We start from the raw sequence: 24,622 nt of genomic DNA on the forward strand, positions 1-24,622 counted from the left end.
TCTCTCATTCCAATTGCATTGACTGAGTGGTACAGATTGATTCCTGCACTCTCACATTCACACAACAGAAAATGGCAGAGACAGACAGATAACTGCATTCATTCACGCAGCACAAATTGTGAGGACGAGGTTGACAACATACACTCTCACATTCACAGAGCAGAAACTGACAGCTGCAAAGTAAATCTGCACTCAGACATTCACAAAGCAGAAACTGAAAGGCCCATATAGATACCCTCACTCTCTGTATCACACAGCTTAAATGGACAAAATAAAAATGGGAAGAACTACGGATGCTCCCCCCGCAGTGGTCGAGAATGACTTCATACCCTCACCCTGCCCCCGCAATAACTGCCAAAAGAGAATCCCCCTTCGTCCTCACATACCACCCCACCAACGTCTGGATACAATACATCATCCACTGACATTTGCACCATCTACGATTCGACCCCACCACCAAAGACATTTTTCCTTCCCCACCCTTGTCTGCCATCTGGAGAGACCACTCTGCGCGACTCCCTTGTCTGCTCCACACTCTCCTCCAACCCCACCAGACCTGGCGCTTTCCCCTGCAACCGCAGGAAGTGCTACACTTGCCCCCACACATCCTCCCTCACCCGCATCACAGGCCCCAAGATGACCTTCCGCATCAAGCAGATGCTCACCTGCCCATCCGTCAATGTGGTATACTGCATCCGCTGTACCCGTTGTGGCTACCTCCACATTGGGGAAACCAAGCGGAGGCTTGGGGGCTGCTTTGCAGAACACCTACACTCGGTTTGCCAATAACAACTGGACCTCCCAGTCGCAAACCATTTCAACTCCCCATCCCAATCCTTAGACAACATGTCCATCCTGGGCATCCTGCAGTGCCATAACGATGCGTAGGTTGCAGGAACAGCAACTCATACTCCGCTTGGGAACCCTGCAGCCTAATGGTATCGATGTGGATTTCACCAGCTGCAAAATCTCCCCTCCCCCCCCCCACTACATCCGAAACCAGCCCAGCTCATCCCCGCCTGCCGAACCTGTTCTTCCTCTCACCTATCCCCTCCTCCTACCTCAAGCCGAACCTCCATTTCCTACCTCCTAACCTCATCCCGCCCCCTTGACATGTCCGTCCTCCTCAGACTGACCTCTCCCCACCCATACTCTCCTCTCCACCTATCTTCTCCTCTGTCCATCTTCAGTCCACCTCCCCCTCTCTCCCTATCTCTTTCAGAGTCCTCTCTCTCTCCTCCTTTTTCTGATGAAGGGTCTAGGCCCGAGATGTCAGCTTTTATGCTCCTAAGATGCTGTTTGGCCTGCTGTGTTCATCCAGCCCCACGCCTTGTTATTTGCGGATGCTGTAAATCGGGAACAAAAACCAAGGTGCTGGAAAAGCTCAGCAGGTCTGGCAGCATCTGTGAGGGAGAAAATAGAGTTAACATTTAAGGTCCAGTGTACAGATCGATAACTAAACTCACATCTTCACATTGAGGAATCTTTGAGCGAGAGACTGATAATTACAGTCATACATTCACAGAACAGGAACTCACAGGCATAGATTGATAACTAACCTCATATCTTAACATAGCAGAAACTGACTGGCATAGATTGGAAACTGCATTCACATTATCTTGTCAGCTGCATCTCACATGTACAGATAGATAACTACACTCATACATTCACACTGTAAATACTGACAATGACAAACAGATAGCTTCAATCCCACCTATTGCATAGCAGAAAGTGTCAGGAACAGATTGATAACTGCACTCAAATGTTGACACATCAGAAGCTGACCAGCACTGTTTAATATCCAAACTCTCATAATCACATACCAGAAAATGGCAAGTATAAATTGACAACCACACTCTCGCATCCACAGTCACAGAAACTGACAGGGAAAGAACTGATAAAAGCATTCAGACATTCACATCGCAGACCCTGGCAGAAATAGAGTGACAACTAAATTCTCTCATTCTTATAACAGAAACTGTCATGGATAGACTTAAAATTTATTCATCAAGCAGAACCTGACAGATACAGAGTGATAACTGCTGCCAAACATTCGCAGAGCACATATGAAAATAAACAGATTGATAACTAAACACCCATTTTCACGTGACAGGAGACTGATGGGGAAAAATTAGTACATACACTCATACATTCACGAGGCAAAGACAGATATGGACAGAATGATAACTACAATTACACGTTCATGCAGCAGAATCTTTCAGGAATGTGCTGATAATTGTACAAACAAACTGACTTAGGAGAAACTGACAGTCACAGATTTAAAACCACACTCTCGTTTTCACAAACTACAAAAACTGGCAGGTACTGCGTGACACCTGAACTCAAATAGTCACAGAACAAAAGTCTCCCAGGTACAGTGTGATAACTACATTCTCACATCTGCCTAACGGAAACTAAACTCACTTATTGACAGAGCAGAAATTGGCAGGTCCAGAGTACTGCCTGCACTCTTATATTGATACCACCGAATGGACATTTAGGTACGAGTAACAACACTCATGCATTTTCTTGGAGAAACTGTCAGGCATGGATTGAGAACTACACCCACACTTTCACAGAGCACAGATTGAAAGGAACAGACTAATAATGTCACACTTTCAGACAACAGAAATGATAGAGGCAGATGACCTGAAATATCAAGGGACATTGAGGATCTGGTTAGGAAAGGGAAGAAGGCATACATTGGGTTTAAACTATCAGGCTCAAGTGAATCTCTAGATAACTATAAAGAGTGGAGAAGCACACATCAGAGGGAAATCAGAAGAGCAAAAGATGGCATGAAATGGATCTGGCAGAAAAGGTTATAGAGGCTCCATGGCTATATTAAGACTAAAAGCTTGGCTGGGGAAAGGAGGTCCCCTTAAAGATCAGGTTGGTAGTCCGTGTGTGAAGCCACAGCAGAAGAGGAGGATTTTTAACGAATATTTCTCCTCAGTGTTTGCTGAGGAGAGAATCATGGATACTAAGGAAATAAGGGAAGGAAGTGGAGATATTTTGTACCGCACATATATGACCAGAGAGTGAGTGTTTGCAGCCTTAGATCATATTTAAGATGGATGAATTCCTAAGGCCTGATAAAGTCCATCCTCAGATTTTGTGGGAAGCTCAGAAAGAAATTGCAGAGGCCCTTCCCTTGCTGAGATTTTAGCCTCATTTTTAGCCACTGGTGAAGTTCTGGATACTGGAGGGTGGCTAATGTTTTCCATTGTTTAAGAGATGGAGCTAAGACAAGCCAGGGAACTTCCAGCCAGTGAGCCTAACATCAGCAGTAAGCAAGTTATTGGAGAGGATACCGAGTGACAGGATCAATGAACACAGTCAAGGTATGATTACGGATAGTCATCACGGATTTGTGTGCGGGAAGGCACATCTGACAAATTTTTGAGCATTTCAAAGAGGGAACCAAGTGGAGGGCAGTGGATGTACTCTGTATGGACTTTAGTAAGGCCTTTGACAAGGTCCTGCACGGCAGAGCCCCTCTCACCGCCAGCCAAGCAATGTCCTTGTGCTTGTTTTTAAAATTCTGGTGATGACGCATTCTGCTGATCGACTTTGGCAGTCTGCGTGGGCAACGACACGACGGGATCCACATTCTCCTTTTCCCGAAGGGTCTCGAGGATATTACGTGCTGACCACTGCCTGGCGGCCTTGTGGTCAAAGGTGTTTCAAAAATTTCTCCACGAAGGACAGGTGGTACGGGACGGTCCAACTACGCAGAGCGTTCTGCGGCAACGAGGCCAGGCCCATCCATCGCAACACAGTGGACAGGTAGAACCTTGGTATGCAGTGACACTTGGTGTTTGCGGACTGAGGATCTACGCACAGCTTGATGCAGCCACACACAAAGGTAGCCATCAGGGCGAGGTTAGCGTTCGGTACACCCTTTCCCCTGTTTTCCAGGTCTTTGTACATGGTGTCCCTGCGGACCTGGTCCATCCAGCCTCGACCCCCAAATGAAGTGGAAGATGGCCCGGGTGACTGCAGCGGCGCAGGTCCGGAGAATAGGCCAGGCCTGCGCCACATAGAACAGTACCGAAAGCCCCTCTCACCTGACAAACAGGTTCTTACCCGTGATGGAGGGGGACCGGAGGGTCCACCTGTCCAGCTTCTGCTTCAGTTTGGTGATATGCTCCTCCCAAGTCTTAGTGCACACCCCACCTCCACCGAACCAAACACCCAGCACCTTCAAGTAGTCTGTCCTGACGGTGAAGGGGACGAAGGAGCGGTCGTCCCAGTTCCTGAAGAACATGGCCACGCTCTTACCCCTATTGACTTTGGCACCCGAGGCCAGTTCAAACTGGCCGCAGATGTCCAACAGCGTACTCACCGACCGAAGATCGGTGCAGAAGACGGCGACATCGTCCATGTACAGGGAGGTTTTGATCTGAAGGCCTCCGCTGCCTGGGATAGTCACGCCCTTAAGGCTCATGTCCTCCCTGATGTTCTGGCCAAGGGCCCAATATTGCGCACGAAAAAGGCAGGAGAGAGCGGGCAGCCCTGCCTGACTCCAGATCTGATGGGAAAACTGTCTGATTCCCACCCATTGATCAAGACTAGGCTAAAGATGTTGGTGTAGAGCAGCCGGATCCAATTGCGGCTGCCCTCCCCGAACCTCAATTTGGAGAGCATGTCCCTCATGTAAGCATGAGAGACCCTTTCGAAGGCCTTCTCCTGGTCCAGGCTGACAAGGCAGGTATCCACCCTCCTGTCCTGCATGTAGGCGATCATATCCCTGATCAGCGCGAGGCTCTCAGCGATCTTCCTGCCTGGCACAGCACAGGTTTGGTCAGGGTGAATCGCCGACTCCAGGACAGACCTGACCCAGTTGGCTATGACCTTGGCCAGGATTTTGTAGTCCACGTTCAATAATGAAATGGGACGCCAATTCTTAATTTCTTCCCTCTCCCCCTTCCTCTTGTAAATGAGGATGATGATGCCCTTCGTCATGGACTTGCACATTGCCCCTGCCCAAAGCGCACTATCGTACACCTCCAGCATGTCCTGGCCGACCAGGTCCCACAGAGCGGAATACAGCTCGACCGGTAAGCTGTTGCTTCCGAGAGTCTTATTCCTCTCCAAGGACTTGAGGGCTCTGGTCAGCTCATCCAGGGATATTGGCCGGTCCAGCCACTCCCTTGTGCCGTTGTCCAAGATCTTCGTGATAGATGACAGGAACCACTCAGAGGCCGTTCTGTCCATGGGCTTCGTGTCCTACAGTCTGGCGTAGAAGGATCTGCTGATCCTCAAAATGTCGGGACGAGACGACGTCACCGAGCCATCATCCTCCTTCACCTGGAGGAGCATTGTTAAACTGGCCTCACCTACGTCCTCTACAGCCATGACATGACATCACTCCTATACTGAATGTTCTGACCAATGAATGCAAGTGTGCCAAACACCACCTTCACCATCGTGTGTACCTGTGACTTCTCTTTCAAGCACCATGAGCCTGTACCCTAGGTCTCCTCTCCGGAATACACCCAGGGACTGTTTTTCTATAATAAAATAATAATGAGCACTGCATTTGGAGACTCAATTATCAAGTCAGTGTTAATGTGGTGGAGGATGAATGGCAGGTGTGTATACAAGATGTTTTCCTGGACTATCACATTGAGGCACCAATCTGGGATCATATAAGGATTTGGTATTTTGTAATGAGAAAGGATTCATGAATACCTGTTCTTCAGATTAGCCCATAGGAAATAGTGATTGTAACATCATAGAATTTAGGAAATAGTGACCATAATGTCGCAATTTTGGTTAAGTTTGAATGTGACATTGTTCAGCTTTAAGATGAACAAAGGAAAATATAAATATAAAAGAAGAGGTCATCTGAAGGAAAGTTTAAAAATACACAAAAATAGTCATTAGGAAATAGGCAATTCTATAAACAAATAATTCAGGATCCAAAACAAGACTGTAAGTTGCTGGAAGTGCTCGGCAAGTCAGCAGCATGTGTGAAGAAATAAGTCAGAACTGACGAGGATCACTGGACCCGAAACGTGAAGTCTGGTGTTTTCCCGATTTACAGCATTCACAGGTCTTTCAGTTTTTACTTCAGGTTCCACAACGGTTGTACATTCTTTTAATGTATAAACGTTCAACGGGAACAGTGGATCTAATGAAGGATCACTAAAGATATATAACATTTTGTGAGGTGAAATCAAGCAGATTAAGGGACTGCCAGAAACATAATTGGCACATTTTTGGCTATTCTTTCCTAACTGCAGATTCTGAAGTTGGTCATGCTGACTTGAAGGTGTCCAATGTAACCTCTTGGATAGTGATGAAAATGGGACAATGGAGATCTTCGTTAGCTTGGTGACCACAATAGAGAACATGTTAGAATCTGTTCGAGAGAACCTGGTACATGAACAGGAATCGAAGATTGAATATATGGGACAGAGCCAACAAGGCAGCATTAAAAGGCGATCGTGCTTGGTAAAACTGATGGAGATTTTGATGATATTAGTTACAGCATCAGTAAATGAGAAAAAGAGAGTTGATGTTTTTTTAATTCATTTGTGGGACATGGGCATCGCAGGATGGCCAGTATTTCTTGCCCACCCCTCGTTGCCCTTGAGAAGGTGGTGGGAAGCTGCCTTCTTGAACTGTTGCCATCCAACGGCTGTGGGTTGCCCCACAGTGCCATTACAGAGGGAATTCCAGGATTTTGACTCAGCATAAGCGAAGGAACAGCGATACATTTCCAAGTCAGGGTGGTAAGTGGCTTGGAGGGGATCTTGAAGCTGGTGGTGTTCCCATCTGTCTGCTGCCCTTGTCCTTCTCAATGGAAGTGGTTATGGATTTGGAAGGTGCTGTCAGAGGATCTTTGGTGAATTTCTGTAGTGCATCTTGTAGACGGTACACACTGCTGTTACTGACTGTCGGTGGTGGAGGGAGTGGATGCTTGTGGATGTAGTGCCAATCAAGCGGGATCCTTTGTGCTGGTTATTGTCAAGCTTCTTGAGTGTTGTTGCAGCTGCTCTCATCCCGTCACATGGGTAGTATTCCATCACATTCCTGACTTGTGTCTTGTAGATTGTGGACAGGCTTTAAGGAGTCAGGAGAGAAGTGAGTCACTGTGGTAGTCTCAGCTCTGACCAGCTCTTGTACCAACTGCGTTCATGTGCTCAGCCCAGTTGAGTTTCTGCTCAATGATAACCCCCAGGATGTTGATGGTGGAGGGTTCAGTGATGGTAACAACATTGAATGTCAAGGGGTGGTGAATAGATTGTCTCTTATTGGTGATGGCCATAGCCTTCTTGCATTTGAACATAGACTGCTTCAGTATCTGTGGAGTGACAAATGGTAATGAACAGTGGCGAATATCACCACTTCTGACCTTATGAGGTGGGAAAGGCCATTGGTGAAGCAGCTGAAGATGGTTAGGCTGAGGACACTATGCTAAGGCACTCTGGCAGAGATGTCCTGGAGCAGAGATAATTGACCTCCAACAACCACAACCATCTTCCTGTGTGTCACGTATGGCTCCAACCACTGGAGACTTTGCCCCCGATCCCCACTGGTTCCTTTGCCAGGGCTCCTTGACGCCCAGTCTAATGCAGCCTTAATGTCAACAGCTGTCATTCTCAGCTCACCTCTGGGATTCAGCTCTTTTGCCCATGTTTGAACCAAGGCTGTAATGAGGTCAGGAGCTGAGTGGCCCTGGTGGAGCCCAAAATGGGCGTCACTGAGCAGGCTGTTGCTGAGAAGGTGCTGCTCCATAGCACTGTTGATGACACTTTCCATCAATTCCTGATGATTGAGAGTAGACTGATGGGGTAGTAACTGGCCGGGTTGCATATTTCCTGATTTTTGAGTACAGAGCATAACTTGGGAAATTTTCTACTTTGCCGGGTAGATACCAGTGTTGTAACTGTCCTGGAACAGCTTGGCTCGGGGACTGGCAAGTTCTGCAGTACAAGCCTGCAGTACAATTGCCGGAATGTTGTCAGGGCCCGTAGGCTTTTCTGGACCCAGTGTCTCCAAAGTTTCTCGCTATCACATGGAGAGAATCAAATTGGCTGAAGACTGGTATTTGTGATGCTGGGGACCACTGGAGGAGGCTGAGATGGATTACCCACTTGCCAATTCTAGCTGAAGATTGCTGTGAATGCTTCAGCCTCACCTTTTACACAGATGTGCTGGGCTCTTCCATCATTGAGGATGGGGATATTTGTGGAGACTCCTCCTCCAGTGAGCTGTTTAATTGCCCACCACAATTCATGACTGGATGTGGCAGGCCTGCAGAGCTTAGATCTGATCTGTGGGTTGTGGGATCGCTTAGCTCTGTCTCTCAGTTGCTGCTTTTGCTGTTTAGTGAGCAGTATTCCTGTTTGGTGGCTTCACCAAGTTCACACCCCATCTTCAGATGTGCCTGGTACTGCTCCTGGCATGCCCTCCTGCACACTCCGTTGAACCAGGGTTGATCCCATGACTTGATGGTAATGGTTGACTGGGGGATATGCTGGGCCATGAGATGACAGATTATGCTGGAGTACAATCCTGCTGCTGTTGATGGCTCACAGTGCCTCATAGATGTCCAGTCACAAGTAGCTAGATCTGTGCAAAGTCTGTCCCATTTAGCATGGTGATAGTGCCACACAATACAATGGAATGTGCTGGTGGGACTGTGTCTCCACTAGTGCGATGGTCACCCTTACCGATACTGTCATGGACAGATGCAACTGCAGCTGGCAGGTTGGTAAGGATGAGACCGAGTATGCTTTTCCCTCTTGTTGGTTCCCTCACCACAGATCCAGCCTGGCAGCGATGTCCTTTGGGCACTGACCAGCTCGCTCTGCAGTACTGCTGCCGAGCCACTCTTGGTGGTAGGTATTGAAATCCCCCACTCAGAGTGCATTTTGTGTCCTTGCCATCTTCAGTGCTTCCTCCAAGTGATGTTCAACATGGAGTACCGATTCATTAGCTGAAGGAGGATGGTATACGGTCATCATCAGGAGCTTTCCTTGCCCACATTTAATCTGAAACCATAAGACGCCATGGGGTCTGGAGTCAGTGTTGAGCTCTCCCTGAGCAACACCCTCCCTACTGTATGTCACTGTGCGGCCACCTCTGCTGGGCCTGTCCTTTCGGTGAGACAGGACATACCCAGGGATGGTGATGGTGGTGTCTGGGACATTGTCTGTAAGTTATGATTCTTTAGGTATGACTATGTCAGGTTGTTACTGGACGTGTCTGTGAGGCACATCTCCCAAGTTTGGCACTAGCCCCTAGTTGGCAGTGAGGAAGTCATTGCAGGATCAACAGTGCTGTTTCTGCCGTTGTCTTCTCCAGTGCTGAGGTTAATGCTCGATGATCTGTCTGGTTTCATTTCATTGAGACTCTGTAGCGATTGGTACTTCAGTGGGCAACTGAGAGTTAACTACATTGCTGTAGGTCTGGAGTCGCATGTATGCCAGACCAGGTGAGGATGGCAGATTTCTTTCCCTGAAGGGGATTAATGAACCAGATGTGTTTTTGCAAGAATCAACAATGGTTTCATGGTCATCAATAGATTCCTAATTCGTGGCTTTTTTTAAAAAAAATTGAATCGAATTCCACCACCTGCCCTGGTGGGATTCGAACCCTGGTCCCAAGAAGATGAGCTGGGTTTCTGGTTTAATAGTCCAGCGCTGATACCACCCGGCCATCACCTACCCTATCAGAAGGCTTTCAACCAAATCCCACACAGGATTCCAACAAATGTAATTGCACCGGAAGAGATTGGATGTATTGAATAATATGATCACAAATTACTCAGCCTGTGGGACAGGGTGGATTGAACTGGAAGATTTTGAAATTGCTCCGTACAGAGAAAGCAGAGATAAGAAAAGAATATATCATGATCAGGAGGCAAGCTTTCCTCACGTGATGTTACAACCATGAAACATCATGATCTAGAAATCATTGAAGATATCAGCACAGGCAGGCTGTGGTGAAGAAGCCATGCAGGATTATCTGCGCACTCAGTCAGGATTATGTATCTCTATATGTATCCCTTGTTATTTTCTTTTGCTTCACACAGTCAACCTTGATGAATTCACATTTTCTCCTCATTTCCCTTTAAAAATTGTAATTAACTCTGTCAGAAGAAAATGTAGATAATCCTGGCTTCATTTGCCAGGTTGGAGAACATAGGAGAAGAGGAGACTGTTGCAACTTTATAAAACATGGGTTAGACTACAGATGGAATACTGTGTGCAGTTCAGATTACCACACTATTGCAAGGACATTATAACAAACAGAGTGAGTGTGGAGGAGAGTCACCAGGATGTTGCTTGGGCTGGAAAGTCTCAGTTCTGAGGAGAGACAAGATATCAGAGATAATGGGAACTGCAGATGCTGGAGAATTCCAAGATAATACAATGTGAGGCTGGATGAACACAGCAGGCCAAGCAGCATCTCAGGAGCACAAAAGCTGACGCCCCGGGCCTAGACCCTTCATAGGTCTAGGCCCGGGGCGTCAGCTTTTGTGCTCCTGAGATGCTGCTTGGCCTGCTGTGTTCATCCAGCCTCACAGAGACAAGATATGTTGGGTTTGCCTTCTCTGGAGCAGAGGGGGGATCTGATTGAGGTCCGCAAAGATATGAGAGGCATAGACAGAGGAGATTGTGAGAATCTTTTCCCCATGGCAGGCAAGTCGAAGACCAGACAGCATAAGTTAAAGGTGAGCAGTTCGTGGTTGTGAGGAAACAATTTTTCATCCAAAGGACGGTAGAAATATGGACTGTGCTGGCTGAGACGGTGGTGGAAGCAGGTGCTCTCACATTTCGGAAGCATCTGCACAGTATTTTAAATGCCAGGACTTAGTCAGCCAGGAACATGTGCAGAAAAATAGGGTCAGTTTGTTGGTCAACATAGACAGGTGGGCTGAGGGGCCTGTTTCTGTGCTGCATGACTCAATGGCTCTGACTTGATTACTCAGATTCAGTGACAAGGACCAGGCCCATAACTCTACACAACTTTGATAATGATTTGGATGATGTTGCAAATGGTAATATTTCCAAATTTGTTGAAAGAGGAGGCCATTCAGCCCTTTGAGTTTGTTCCACTATTCAATAGGCTCATGGCTGATTTGATGCTGCTCAAATAGTACTGATGCAGATTCAGGAATGTGACTACCTCAGAAAGGCCTTCCACTCATTTCTACCAACACCTCACTCCCCCTTTCCCTCCCACAAGTATTCCTATAGTCTAGTCTGCCTCAATTCAAATATATTTCATCATGCCAGTACATTTCCTTCGCTGTCGAGAAGTTTCTATGAGTCCAATTCACTTTAGCCTGCCCCACGACATCATTCACTCCCATTCTGCCCCTCAATTTCTGAGTCAGTTTATCTTCCCCTTGACCAAACATCAGCATGCCTTTTCCCTTGAACCATTCAGTTAATTTCTCCTATCACAGTTGCAAATTTTGCAGTCATTTCCAAGTGACTTCTCTCTCTTCATAAAAACACAGATCAACTCCAGTTTCACCAGAACTGAAGTTCCTCCAGCGGGTTCCAAAGACAGCTTTCTCCCCTTCCTGCATATAATTGAATTTGATCTTGCCAACTGCACACTCACTCAGGATTATTTATCTATACAGGTATCCCTTGTTATGTTCTTTTGCTTTACAGTAGTTAACCTTGATGAATTCACTGTTTCTCCTCATTCCCCTGTAAAAATTGTTATTAACTCTGTCAGAAAACAATGTAGATCAATGGGATAAACACTAAGTTTTCACTTTCAAAATACTGGGCTACAATAATTGAAGGTATTGACTAAATTAAAAAGTGGCAGCGAACTAAATTCTTTTGATGCACTTCCACAATTGACCAGTTCCTGAATTATGCAAAGTAACTCATTACTTAAAGCCATCTTTGTGGAGTTAAAAGCACAAACTGAGAGGACCTACTACTCACCAATTGCAAGAAGGATTGGAGAAGCAAACATTTTCCGACAAAATTCTCACCCGATATTTGGATGTTGAGATCTGTGAGTTGATTTCTGACTGGTTGGAAGATAACAGGCAGTTTGAACAAGGTGAAACAGGAAATGAGATGGCAACACAAGTTATCATGCCGTTTGCCAATGCATTTTCTGGCAAAAAGTTATTGCTAACATCAAAACACAGGCAACTTTGTTGAGCAGGCAGCACAGAAACAGTGCGTGGAAGTGAGAGCCTATAGGCCCTTCAAGCCGGTTTACACACTGTGGCTAAATCTAGCTCAGTTGGCTGGACTGTTAACTTGTCCTGCAGAGTCACACTAACCAGTTCAATTCCCACAGCCAGCTGAGCTAACTGCAAAGTTCTCACCTTCTCCCCCTCACCCCTCACTTGAGGCATGCTGACCTTCAGACTAAACCCACCACAAGTCATTTCTCTCCCTGACAAAAAGAGTGGCACTGTGGCAAGTTTACCATTACCGAGGGGTTAGTAGTCATGACAGATCTCGTGGCTACATGATTGCATGAAGAAATTCTGACTGTACATGTAAATGGAATGTTTAAAGTGCATAAGGTGTATTTGAAATCAATTCAAAAAATAATTTACACTGTGACAATTTGTCAATTCTGTAAAGCTGTATAACATGCTGTTATAAGTCTGAGGAACATAGTGTTCATTTGAGAGAAGAAAAGCTGAATGTACATCACATATTAGCCCTGTATATATCGATCTCCCTGAGACATAGCGTCCTTTTTAAAATTTACTCATGGCCAGCAATTACTAACCATCCCTAGTTGTTTTAAGGAGTTGCTGGTGATCTGCCTGTTGAATTGCCGAACTGGAGAGAAACTGTGAGGTAGAATGTGAAGCGGTTTGGAAAATCACATCTTCCTAGCTCCTTAAAGCTCTGTCTGAATTTAAATTTTTATTTCAATTAGTGTGGCATAAAAATTAGAATTCTGAAAATAAAACTGAAATTGTCAGAAGGATTCCTGAGGCAGTCAAAGATTCATTCTGTTAATTATAAACTTAAATTATTTTGCTTTATCTCACCTATATCAATTTCATCTTAATAACATTCCAATTTAATAATATAACTCCCTCTCACCTTTCAATTCAATGTTCAGAACACCAACTGAATCATTCATGATGCAGCTTTGTTCAATATGTTTAATTCAGCTGCTTCATCGATGAGCTTCCCTCTGTTGTAAGGTCAGAAGTAGGATGTTTGCCAAAAATTGTACAATGTTCAGCATCATTCACCACTCCTCAGATACTGAAGCAGATCATGTAGTTTCCCAACAGTATTTCGATCAAACGGAAACCCTGCACCTCTCTCTACGTTCCCCAGAACAGCAGTGGCATTGAGTAGCTCCCACCAACTTCCTGTCAAACTGAATTTCTTCAAAAGGGAAACTCCATCATCTTGTATCTCTCCAACTGAAGGGAGGGTTGTTGTCCTTTGAACTGTTCTTGTGCAATTTTCATGCGAAGCATCTCCAGAGTCATAACATAAAACAAAGAACTGCGGATGAACAATGGTGATATGAAACAGACAAGACCAGACATTTTGAGAAGAGTTCCAAACAAATGCGTATAATTACCAGCTTGTAATTAGTCTCTCGAAGTGAAAATTGACCTTGCGTTGTTGATCACCACTGATCCCCTCCCAGTCTCGAACTGCCAGGATTTTCAGTGCATTATTCCATTGATTACTCTCATGTTATTTGCCTTAAATGCACCTATTCTGTCCACATGATATTTCATAGATCATGGAATCTATACAGTGTGGAAACAGGGCCTTCAACGCAAAAAGTCCATACCAACATTCAAAGCAACCTACCCAGACCCATCCCCCTTTAACCCACCTAATCTACACATCCCTGAACACCATGGACAATTTTGCACGGCCAATCCACCTAAACTGCCTATCTTTGGACTGTGGGAGCAAACCGGAGCACCCGGAGGAAACACGCACAGACACAGGGAGAATGTACATGCTCCACACAAACAGTCGCCAAAGAGTGCAATTGAACCATTGTCCCTGGCAATGTGAGGCAGGGGGAGAGAGAGAGAGCGAGATGCTTTGTGTCAGAATATTTTTAAAACTGGCCTTTTTGACTTGTTTGCAATAAATTCAATTCAACAATCAATTAATGGCCCAAAAGAGACTGCGGCTTTGAGTAAAAACCCATTTGGCTCAGTGAGGTCTACAACATAGAAACAGGCCCTTTGGCCCATCACGTCCATGCTGGTCAAAAACAACCCTTTAAATATTCCAATCGCATTTTCCCACCACTTTGTCTGTAGCATCAAGCTTTCCACCTAAATCCTCCTTCAATGTGATGAAAGTTGCTGCCTCTCCCACCCTTACAGTTTTTGAGTTCCATATTCTCCATCATCCTGAAGGTGAAAAAGATTTTCCACACATCCCCTCTAACCCTCCTGCCTGAATTGCTGTATTGTTCAGTTAATGAGTGATTAATACGCTCACAAGCATGTATATGACATGTTTGTTTGTCAGGAAACAGCTTTAAGCAAGTTACTGTCTCTCAATCCTGCCTTCGTACATCATGAAGCTTAGGCAAAGCGTATACTTGTAAAGGAAAAGCAAACCGTTGTTGAAATGTTGATTTTACAAGGAAATTTGCAAGGAAATTATTTTACCCACTACTTGGCGACCATTAACGTTCAAATAGAAAGCCCCAAAACCTGGTTTGACATTAAGAACTGCGGTACAAGATTTCACATTACTAACAAAATGAAATCTTTACTGGAAGGAAATGAATTGATGAAAAAAAACAAGCACACTGAACAGATCCATAGACGCCATTACTGAGCATCCTATGCATTCCCGTTCAATACTTAATTCCCTGAGTAACAATTGGACAATATGACATTTCAGGTTAAACATAGAACATAGAACAGTACAGCACAGAACAGGCCCTTCAGCCCACGATGTTGTGCTGACTGTTGATCCTCATGTATGCATCCTCAAATTTCTGTGACCATATGCATGTCCAGCAGTCTCTTAAATGACCCCAATGACCTTGCTTCCACAACTGCTGCTGGCAACACATTTCATGCTCTCACAACTGTCTGTGTAAAGAACCCGCCTCTGACATCCCCTCTATACTTTCCTCCAACCAGCTTAAAACTATGACCCCTCGTGTTAGCCATTTCTGCCCTGGGAAATAGTCTCTGGCTATCAACTCTATCTATGCCTCTCATTATCTTGTATACCTCAATTCGGCCCCCTCTCCTCCTCCTTTTCTAAGGTTGTCTTCTAAGAATTTTTTTTTAAAGTTGTGAAATTTCCTGCTTCAGTTACCCTCCCACATGTTGCATCCCACCACTGGGTGAAAAAAAAATCAAATTTCCTCAATTTCCTGTCTTTCCCCTTGACACAATGTCCTATTAACCCTTTAACTAAAGGGGACTTATATTCTTCCCAAAAGGAGGAATCACAAGTATTGCCACAATCCTCTCAAAAGTTCTCCAAAGTGCCAGGCACTTCCACAGAAATGAATATCCATTCACAGCTTCCTGTTCTGGCCATTTTCGCTATTACCAATCGATTTGGCTTGCTTCCTTTGGCGGGTGGCTTCGTTCCCTCTAGAATTTAGAAGTTAAGCTACTGTCCTACTTTGGCGTTTTGAACATGCTGAATGTTTGCAATTCTTCACTCCTCTTGCAGCACCAGAACGGAAATCTGAGAGTTGCCATCCAGATGCAATTTAGGTTTTCCCTCATTTTCCTGGATCCAGTAAAATCTGACTTCTCTCTACATTGCTTCCTCATCATCAATTTTGATTGTTCTGAGTGACTGATGGTAGAAATATGCAATGTGCTAGCTTAGAGGGTGGTGGAGGCAGGTACATCCATACTAGTTAAACAGCATCTGGATGAACATTTAAAATGCCAGAACATAATAGTCTCTGAAGTAAATGCAGCCAAAAGGGATTAGTGTGGCTTTGTGTTTGTTGGTTGGCAGAGACATGGGGCACCAAAGGGCCTGCCTCGATGTTGTATGACTCTAAGACGGGCCGTAACTCAATTCAATGGGCTGAAGACACTTTGACAGTATTGGGTGGCCGAACAGCACTGAATGGTGGAACAGGGTTGAGGGACTGAATGGTCTCCTCCTGTTCCTGTAAGGTTGTGCGGGGCATGGACAGGGCAGATGGGAAGCATCTGTTCCCTTCAGTTTAAGGGTCAATAGGACATCATTTCAAGGTGAAAGACAGGGTATTGAGGGAAATTGATAAACTCTTTTTCCCACCCAGATGGCGGTGGGTATTTGGAATGCACCAAGTGGGAGGGTAACTGAAGCAGGAAATCTCATAACCTTCAAAACGAAAAGGATGATCACTTGAAATGCCATAACCTTTAAGATGATGGGCAAAGTGGGAAAGGTATAGATCAAGTAGTTTTGTTGGTGCTGACAGGATGAATTAAAGTGCCTCTTCTGAACGGTATGATTCTATGACGATTATGATTCCTGATGGTGAGAGGTGCCAAGTGAAGATGAAGCTGGTAAGCCAGCAGCATGTATTTGGATGATGGGCAATCTAGAAACCTCAGAGACACAGCAAACAAACATGGAAATATAAAAGAGAGGAGGTTAGACAATGGCAGAGAGCTGAACAGGTAGGACCGATGTGAAGCAGAGCAATGGATGGATGTGGATTTAGATCCACAATGAAGGAGTTGTACCAGCCCCAGACATGTGGATCCTCTCACAGATAACTGGCACAGTACCAAAAAGTTCAAATTTGTGAAAGAATGGTCAAAGGTACTCACCGTTCAACAATTTCACCGTCTGCAATTTGGAAATCTCCTGCTGGAGCCGGCACCTGTAAAGATATCAGAAAGACCGGAGTCAGAAAAATCCCACCTTCGAGGAAATCCCCAGGGAGTGGGTGATGTCATTGTGCAATTGTCAGTGTGTGATGTCATCACAGCCACAAACTGTGATCACTGGTTCTGGAGTCCCCTGGCATCAGGAACAACCTTTCTGTATCGACCTTGTCCTGTTTGGATTTTATGTTTCTGTGAGAAACCCCCTCTTTCTTCCGAGCTCCAGTGAATACAACCCTCACCGATTGTACCTTTCAGACATCAGCTCTGCATTCCAGGAACCAGCCCAGTAAAGCTTCACTGCAGCCCCGCTATTGCAAGAATCTCCTTCCTCAAATAAAGAGATTGAAACTCACATTTACTGACATGAAACTGCGTGTGCCACTCACTTGACTTGTCCAAATCACACTGAAGCATCTCTGTATCCTCCTCAGGGCTCCCCCTCCCTCCCAGCTTTGTGTCATCTGCAGATGTGGAGATATTACGTTTAGTTCCCCTCATCGAAATCATTGACATATTTGGTGAATAGCCTGGGGTCCTAACACTCATTTTGGCTGCAGGGGATCAGGGCTGGGAACAGACCATCCAAGAATAGCCATCCTGTCAAATGGATGGGCAGATGGGCAGGAGGGTGACGTTGCCTTGTCCATAAGAAATTATATTTTGAACAAAACGTGATATAACATCAGAAGGCATAGAATCTGCATGGATCGAGTTGAAGAACTGCAAAAGAAGACAAGACCATGATGGGAGCTGTGTATAGGCCTTTGAGCAGGATCAAGACGTGGGGAGTAAAATAAACCAGGAGACTCCAATATGCAGGCAGACTGGGAAAATCACTTAAGGAGTGTATCTCAAGAAAAAAATAAACAGCGGAATGTCTGCGAGATCTTTTTTTTAAAGAGCACCTGACAGGAGAACCCACAAAGGAACAGACAATACCAGATTTAATGACATGTAATGGGGCAGACTTGATTAGAGATCAGAAGGTGAACGAATGCTTCGGGCGCAGTAATGATCACATTTTTTAAAAAATCACCCTATGGTCTGAAATGGTTGAGAGTGAATCAGATGTAATGCCATTATAATTGAGCAAAGTTAACTATGAAGACATGTGAGAGAGGCAGGCCAGAGTTGGTTGGAAGGGACATATAGTAGGGAAGGCAGTGAAGCAGCAATGGCAGAGGTTTTTGGGAGTAATTGAAGAAGCACAGCAGATGTTCATCCAAGGGTTTAAAACAAAACATATTAAGGACAGGATGAGGGACCATGGCAGTCGAGGGAAGTCAGAGACAGCGTAAAAACAAAAGAAAAAGCATTCAAAGTGGTGAAGATTAGTGGGAAGCCAGAATCATAGAATCCCTAAGAATATGGAAACAGGTCATTCAGCCCATCGATTCTACACTGATCCTCCAAAGCACATCCCAACAAGACCCAGACCCCTCCCCTGTCACTGTAACCCTTAATTTCCCATGGCTAATCCTGCAAGCCTGCACATTCCTGGACATGATGGACAATTTAACATGGTCAATCCCCTTAACCAGCCCATCTTTGGTCTGTGGGAGGAAAGCCAGCAAACAGGTAATGTGCAAACTCCAATAGACAGTTGCCCGAGGGTAGAATCAAACCCAGGTCCCTGGCACCATGTAAAAGCAGTGACAACCACTGAGTCACTGTGCCACCAACAGAAGATTGGGAAGCCTTTAAAAGCCAGAGGATCACAAAAACAACAATAAGGGGGCAGAGGATGCAATAGGAGAGCAGCCTATCCAGTCAGAGAAAGGAAGACTGCAAGAGTTTTTTTTTAAGATACTAAACATTAAGAGAGAAAAAAAGAGTAGAAAATGAGGCTGGAGAAGAACTAACAAAGAAATGGTGGTGGAACTGAATAGGTACCTTGCATTAGCCTTCACAGTAGAAGACCATCAGCAACAACACCAGAACTTCAAAAGAGTTTGGGGCAGAGGTGAGGTTTGTGGTTATCATCAAGGGGGAGGTTCTGGTGAAGGCGAAAAGCCTGAAAGTGGATAAATCACGGACAGGCTACACCCCAGAGTTCAGAAGGAGATGTCTGAGAAAATTGTAAACGTATTGGTGGTGATCTGTCAGGAATCACTGGAGTCAGGGAGGGTCCTAGAGGACTTGAGAGTAGCTAATCCAACACCATGGTTTCAGAAGAGAGGCTAAGCCTGACCTCGGTCATTGGTAAGATTTTAGAGATCATTATTAAGAATGAGGTGGTGGAATACGTGGAAGTGCATGATAAAATAATGCAGAGTCTGCACAGCTGCATCAAAGAGATGTCATGCCTGACAAATCTGTTAGAATTCTTTGAGGAGGTCATGACTAAGCTAGGAAAGGATATCCAGTGGGCATGAACACTTTGAATTTCCAGAAAGCCTTTGACAAGAGGCTGTGAAAGAAGATAGGAGCTCATGGTGCCAGGGGCAAAGTACTGGCATGGATATGGGATTGGCAGACTGCCAGGAACTCGGTTTTTTGTCAGGATGGCAGCAGGTGCCTAGTGGTGTTCCACAGGGGTCAGCATTACAACCACAACTATTCAGGTTATACATTAATGATCAGGAAGAAGGAACTCAGAACATTGGTGTTGGGTTTGCTGCTGACACAAAGACAGGTGGAGGGACATGTAGTACCGAGGAAGCAAGCAAGCTAGGAGAGTAGGCAAAGAAGTGACAGATACAACATGGGAAAGTGTGAGGTTATACATTTTGGAGGAAAATTAGAGGCACAGATTATTTTCTGAGCGAAGAATACCTTCAGAAATCTGAAGAGCAAAGTAACATAGGAATCCTTGTTGAGGATTCTCTTAAGGTTAACATACAGGTTCAGCTGGCAGTTAGGAAGTCAAATGTGATGTTAGCATTCATATCAAAAGGGCAAGGATACAAGAGCAGATCTGTACTGCTTTAGGAATATCATGAGAAGTTTTGCAAACCGTATCGGAGGATGGATGGGCTGGCATTGGAGGGGGTGCAGAAGAAGTTTACAAGAATGATCCTGAGGATGAATGATGTGCAGTTGAGGACACTGGGTCTGTATTCATTGGAGTTTAGAAGGATGATTGGTAATTCAAACCTACAGGATACTGAGAGCTGTGGATCGAGCAGACAAGCAGAAGCTGTTTCCACTAGTAAGGGAGACTAAAACCCAAGAGCACAATCGAGGTGAAGGGATGACATTTTGGAACTGAGATAAGGAATTTGTTTCAGCCACAAACTGGTGACCCTGTAGAACTAATTGCTGCAGAGGGCTGTGGAGGCCAAGTCAGTGAGTGCACTTCAGGCAGAAATAGATACGTTCTTGATCAGTGAGGGGGTCAAGGGCAGAAGGCAGGAGAACAGGGTTGAGAAACATGATCAAATAGTGGGAGCAGACTCAATGATGTAAATGACCTAATTCTGCCCCTATATCTTACTGTCTTATGGCACCCACTAGTCACTGCCCATCATTTAAATAAAGGCCTGTTTATTCCTACTCTTTGTTTCTATCTGCAAACAGTATCCTACCCATCTCAGTACACTACCCCAATCCCGGGCGCTTTAGCTTTACACACTGGTATCTTCCGTTGGAATTTGTCAAAAGCCTTCTCAAAGTCCAAATAAAGCACAACCACTGACTCCCCCTCATCAACTCCACTATTTATTTCCTTGAAGAATTCCTGGAGATTTGGACAGCATCATTTCCCATTTGGACATCCATACCGCCTCTGTCCAACCCAGCCCCTGCTTTCCGAGTGCTCTGTATTAAATATTTTATTCAATATCAAACCACCACAGAAAAGTCCAAAGGGAATGAAAATGGTCAGAGCACCAAGCATTAATCCAGGTAGCATATGCAGCAAAGACACACATCCCCTCATCTGTCCTGTAAACATCTCCTTCGTGCAAACTTGGAACAATATTGCAGTTCGTGCCAATTGTTGCTGTGTCAAAATTCTCGGGAATGCCTCGGTTTAGTGGTAATTCAGAAATTCAGGGAATCCAGGCTTGAAATCCGCCATGACTGTCTAAATTATATATCTCAACCCTGTGCCTCTCAATCTCCCCTGCTCCAGAAAAAAATCCAGTCTACCCAACTTTTCTTCATAACTAAAGCTTTCCATCTGAGACAGCTTTCTGATAAATCTCCTCTGTGCTGTGTCCAGTGAAATCACATCCCTCCTATTCTGTTGATTCCGGAGCTGTGCACAACACTCTCGCTGGGGCCGCAGCAACTGTATATGCAGTTCCAGCATAACCTCCTCGCTCCCAAACTCTGTGCCTCGACTAACAAAGGCAAGTGTCTCATTTGGTTTCTAACCCCTTTCGCGAGCTGTTCTCTTACCTTAAGGGACAGATGGACAAATAATGCAAGGTCCCTCTGATCCTTAGTCCTACATTGTTTGTCATGTACTCCATTCACTTGTTTGCCCTGCCCATGTGCATTGCCTCACATGTACCTGAATTGAATTCCAGTTGCTACTGATCAGCCAGTCCGTATCCTCCCATAATCTGAGAACAAAAGAATTAGCAGCAGGAGTAGCAATTCAGCCATTTAATAAAATTGTGGCTGATCTCACCCCACGCCAACTGCACTTTCCTGCTGGCAGCCCATACACTCCCAACCCATTGTTAATTACCCATTAAATTACATTGAACATAGAACACTACAGACAGCCCAGGCCCTTTGGCCCTCGATGTTGCACCAACCTGTGAAACCAAACTGAAGCCCATCCAATCTACATTATTCCATGATTACCCATATGTTTATCCAATGACCATTTAAATGTCCTTAAACTTGATGAGTCGACTACTGTTGCAGGCAGGGCATTCCACACCCTTACTACTCTCTGAGTAAAGAACCTACCTCTGAAATCTGTCCTATACTTAACACCCTTTAATTTAAAGCGATGTCCCCTCGTGCTAGCCATCTCCATCCAAGGAAAAAGGCTCTCACTTTCCACACTATCTAATCCTCTGATCATCTTGTTTGTTTCTCTGAGGTCACCTCTTAACCTTCTTCTCTCTGATGAAAACATCCTCAAGTCCCTCAGCCTTTCCTCATAAGATCCTCCCTCCATAGCAGGCAACATCCTGGTAAAACTCCTCTGCACACTTTTCTAATGTTTACGCATCCTTCCTATCATGTGGCGACCAGAACTGTACACAATACTCCAACTGTAGCCTACCACAGCTTTGTACAGCTGCAACATGACCTCATGGCTCCGAAAATCAATCCCTCTACCAATAAAATCGAATACACTGTATGCCTTCTTAACAACCCTATCAACCCGGGTGGTAACTTTCAGGGATCTGTGCACATGGACACTGAGCTCTCTCTGCTCATCCACACGACCAAGAATCTTACCATTAGCCCAGTACTTTGTATTCCTGTTACTCCTTCCAAAGGGAACCACCTCACATTTCTCCAAATTAAACTCCATTTCCCATCTTTCAGCCCATCTCTGCAGCTTATCTATGTCTCTCTGTAACCTGCAACATCCTTCTGCACTATCCACAAATCCAATGACTTTAGTGTCATCTGCAAATTCACTAACCCATCCTTCTATGCCCAGGTCATTTGTAAAAATGACAAACAGCAGTGGCCCCAAAACAGATCCTTGTGGTACACCACTGGTAACTGAACTCCAGGATGAACATTTCCCATCAACCACCACCCTCTGTCTTCTTCCATCTAGCCAGCTTCTGATCCAAACCTCTAAATCACCTTCAATCCCATGACGCCGTATTTTATGCAATAGCTTACTGTGGGGAACCTTATCAAACACTTTACTGAAATCCATATGCACCACATCGAAAGCTTTACTCTCATCCACCTGTTTGGTCACCTTCTCATAGAACTCAATAAGGTTTGTGAGTCACGACCTCCCCTTCACAAAACCGTGCTGACTATCCCTAATCAAATTATTCCTTTCTAGATGATTATAATCTCTTGTAATCCTTTCCAACACTTTACCCACAACCAAAGTAAGGCTCACTGGTCTGTAGTTACCAGGAGTGTCCCTCCTCCCCTTCTTGAACAAGGGGAAAACTTTTGCTATCCACCAGTCTTCTGGCACTTTTCCTGAAGATAATGATGACATAAAGATCAAAGTCAAAAGCTCTACAATCTCCTCCCGAGCTGCCCAGCGAATCCTCGGATACATCTCATCCAATGCAAGGGGACTTAGCTATCTTCACACCTTCCAGAATTGCTAACACCTGCTCGTTGCGAATCTCAATCTCGTCTAGTGTAATAGCCCACATCTCAGTATGTTCCTTGACAACATTGTCTTTTTCCTGTGTGAACACTGAAGAAAAATATTCATTTTGCTTCTCTGCTGTCTGCACAGGCTCCACACACAACTTCCCATGACTGTCCTTGACTGGCCCTAATCTTATTCTAGTCATTCTTTTGTTCCTGGCATACCGATAGAAAGCTGTGTGCATTTCTGGTCACCTCACTACAGGAAAGATGTGATCGCACTAGAGGGGGTACAGAAGAGGTTCACCAGGTTGTTTCCTGGGTTGGAGCAATTGAGCTAGAAAGAGAGACTAGATGGGCTTGGGATAACAAGGTGTAGAGCTGGATGAACACAGCAGGCCAAGCAGCAGCAGAGCAGCAGGAAAGCTGACATTTCTGAAGAAGGGCCCAGACCCGAAATGTCAGCCTTCCTGCTCCTCTGATGCTGCTTGACTTGCTGTGTTCATCCAGCTCTGCACCTTGTTATCTTCGATTCTCCGGCATTGGCAGTTCCCACTATCTCCGGATAGGCCTGGATTGTTTTTTTTCGAGCAGGGAAGCCGGAGGAGGGTCATGAATGAGGTGTATAAAATTGTGAGGGGGATGGACAGGGTGAATGGAGAGCATCTGTTCCCCCTGGTTGATGGGTCAATCATGAGAGGGCACAGATTTAGTGTAACAGGCAGGGGATTCAGAGAGGATTTGACAAAAAATAAAGCTTTTTCACTCAGCTTTGGGTGAATCAGGAATGCACTGACTGGGAATATAGTGGTGAGCATAAACCGAAATATCTTCAAAATATATTTGGTGAAGCATTTCTCATATCATAACATTTAAGAATATGGGACCAGGGCTGGAAATTGGATTTAGTGCGCCTTTAGGGGGCAGTTATTGTGTGTGTAGGCTCAATGGGCCGAAGGGCTCATTCCACGCTGTATGACTCAATGACTCTCTCAATTTTAGCATCTCCCAAGGATAGTGTGTGGGGATACACCGATGGGAACTCCTTTGAACATGCTGGTGGTGGGGGTGGTGTTTTCTCTCTGAATGATAATCTCCAAAAATGTTGATCGTTGGGGAGTGTTAAAGCTCTCCATTAGATTTTGAATCCATCGAACTGCTAAATTTCCTTTTAAATTATTTGCATTAAACTGGTCCCCACTGACAGCCTCAATCGATGGGCGAACTCCATGGTTTTGAACTCAGTGTGTTTTCTCCTCAGTTCCTGTCTCAGATGCTGTGCTGATACCCCGCACCAACGGGACTGAGATACAGCCCGGGGACCGCCTTGTTCTCCGGTGCCTGGTGAGGGAAGGCACTGAGCCCCAGTTCATTTGGTACCGAGACAACGTGCCGCTAAGGAACGGCAGTGCGAGCTCCCATGTGACTGCCGATGGTGGTGAGCTGGTTATTCATTCATTCCGGAGAGACAGTGTCGGGAGGTATCACTGTGCAGCGATCACCACAGGAACCGACGGCACCATTTTTAACGTGACCAGCGACTATATCGAATTCACGCTGCGAGGTAACAGTGACAGTCAGATCAGACACAGACAGAGC

General features: G+C 45.3%; 1 protein-coding gene across 14 annotated transcripts in view; it reads left to right on the forward strand.

Moving 5' to 3' along the window:
• LOC132206964 (histone H2B-like) overlaps positions 1–24,622 on the forward strand; it is a 200,793-nt gene that overhangs the window by 17,015 nt on the left and 159,156 nt on the right. For 7 of the 14 annotated variants that reach the window (XR_009443253.1, XM_059642090.1, XM_059642086.1 and 4 more), the window contains one exon: positions 24,285–24,587. The exons of 5 other annotated variants lie outside the window; for them this stretch is intronic. The gene's annotated coding sequence lies outside the window, so the exon portion shown is untranslated. Of the gene's footprint in view, positions 1–3,235; positions 3,255–6,251; positions 7,696–24,284; positions 24,588–24,622 lie in introns of those variants that run through there. 2 more of the 14 variants (XR_009443256.1, XR_009443257.1) reach the window with 2 other exon arrangements.

Source organism: Stegostoma tigrinum, chromosome 44 (assembly GCF_030684315.1).
Source record: "Stegostoma tigrinum isolate sSteTig4 chromosome 44, sSteTig4.hap1, whole genome shotgun sequence".
In the NCBI taxonomy this organism is placed as follows: Eukaryota; Metazoa; Chordata; class Chondrichthyes; order Orectolobiformes; family Stegostomatidae; genus Stegostoma; species Stegostoma tigrinum.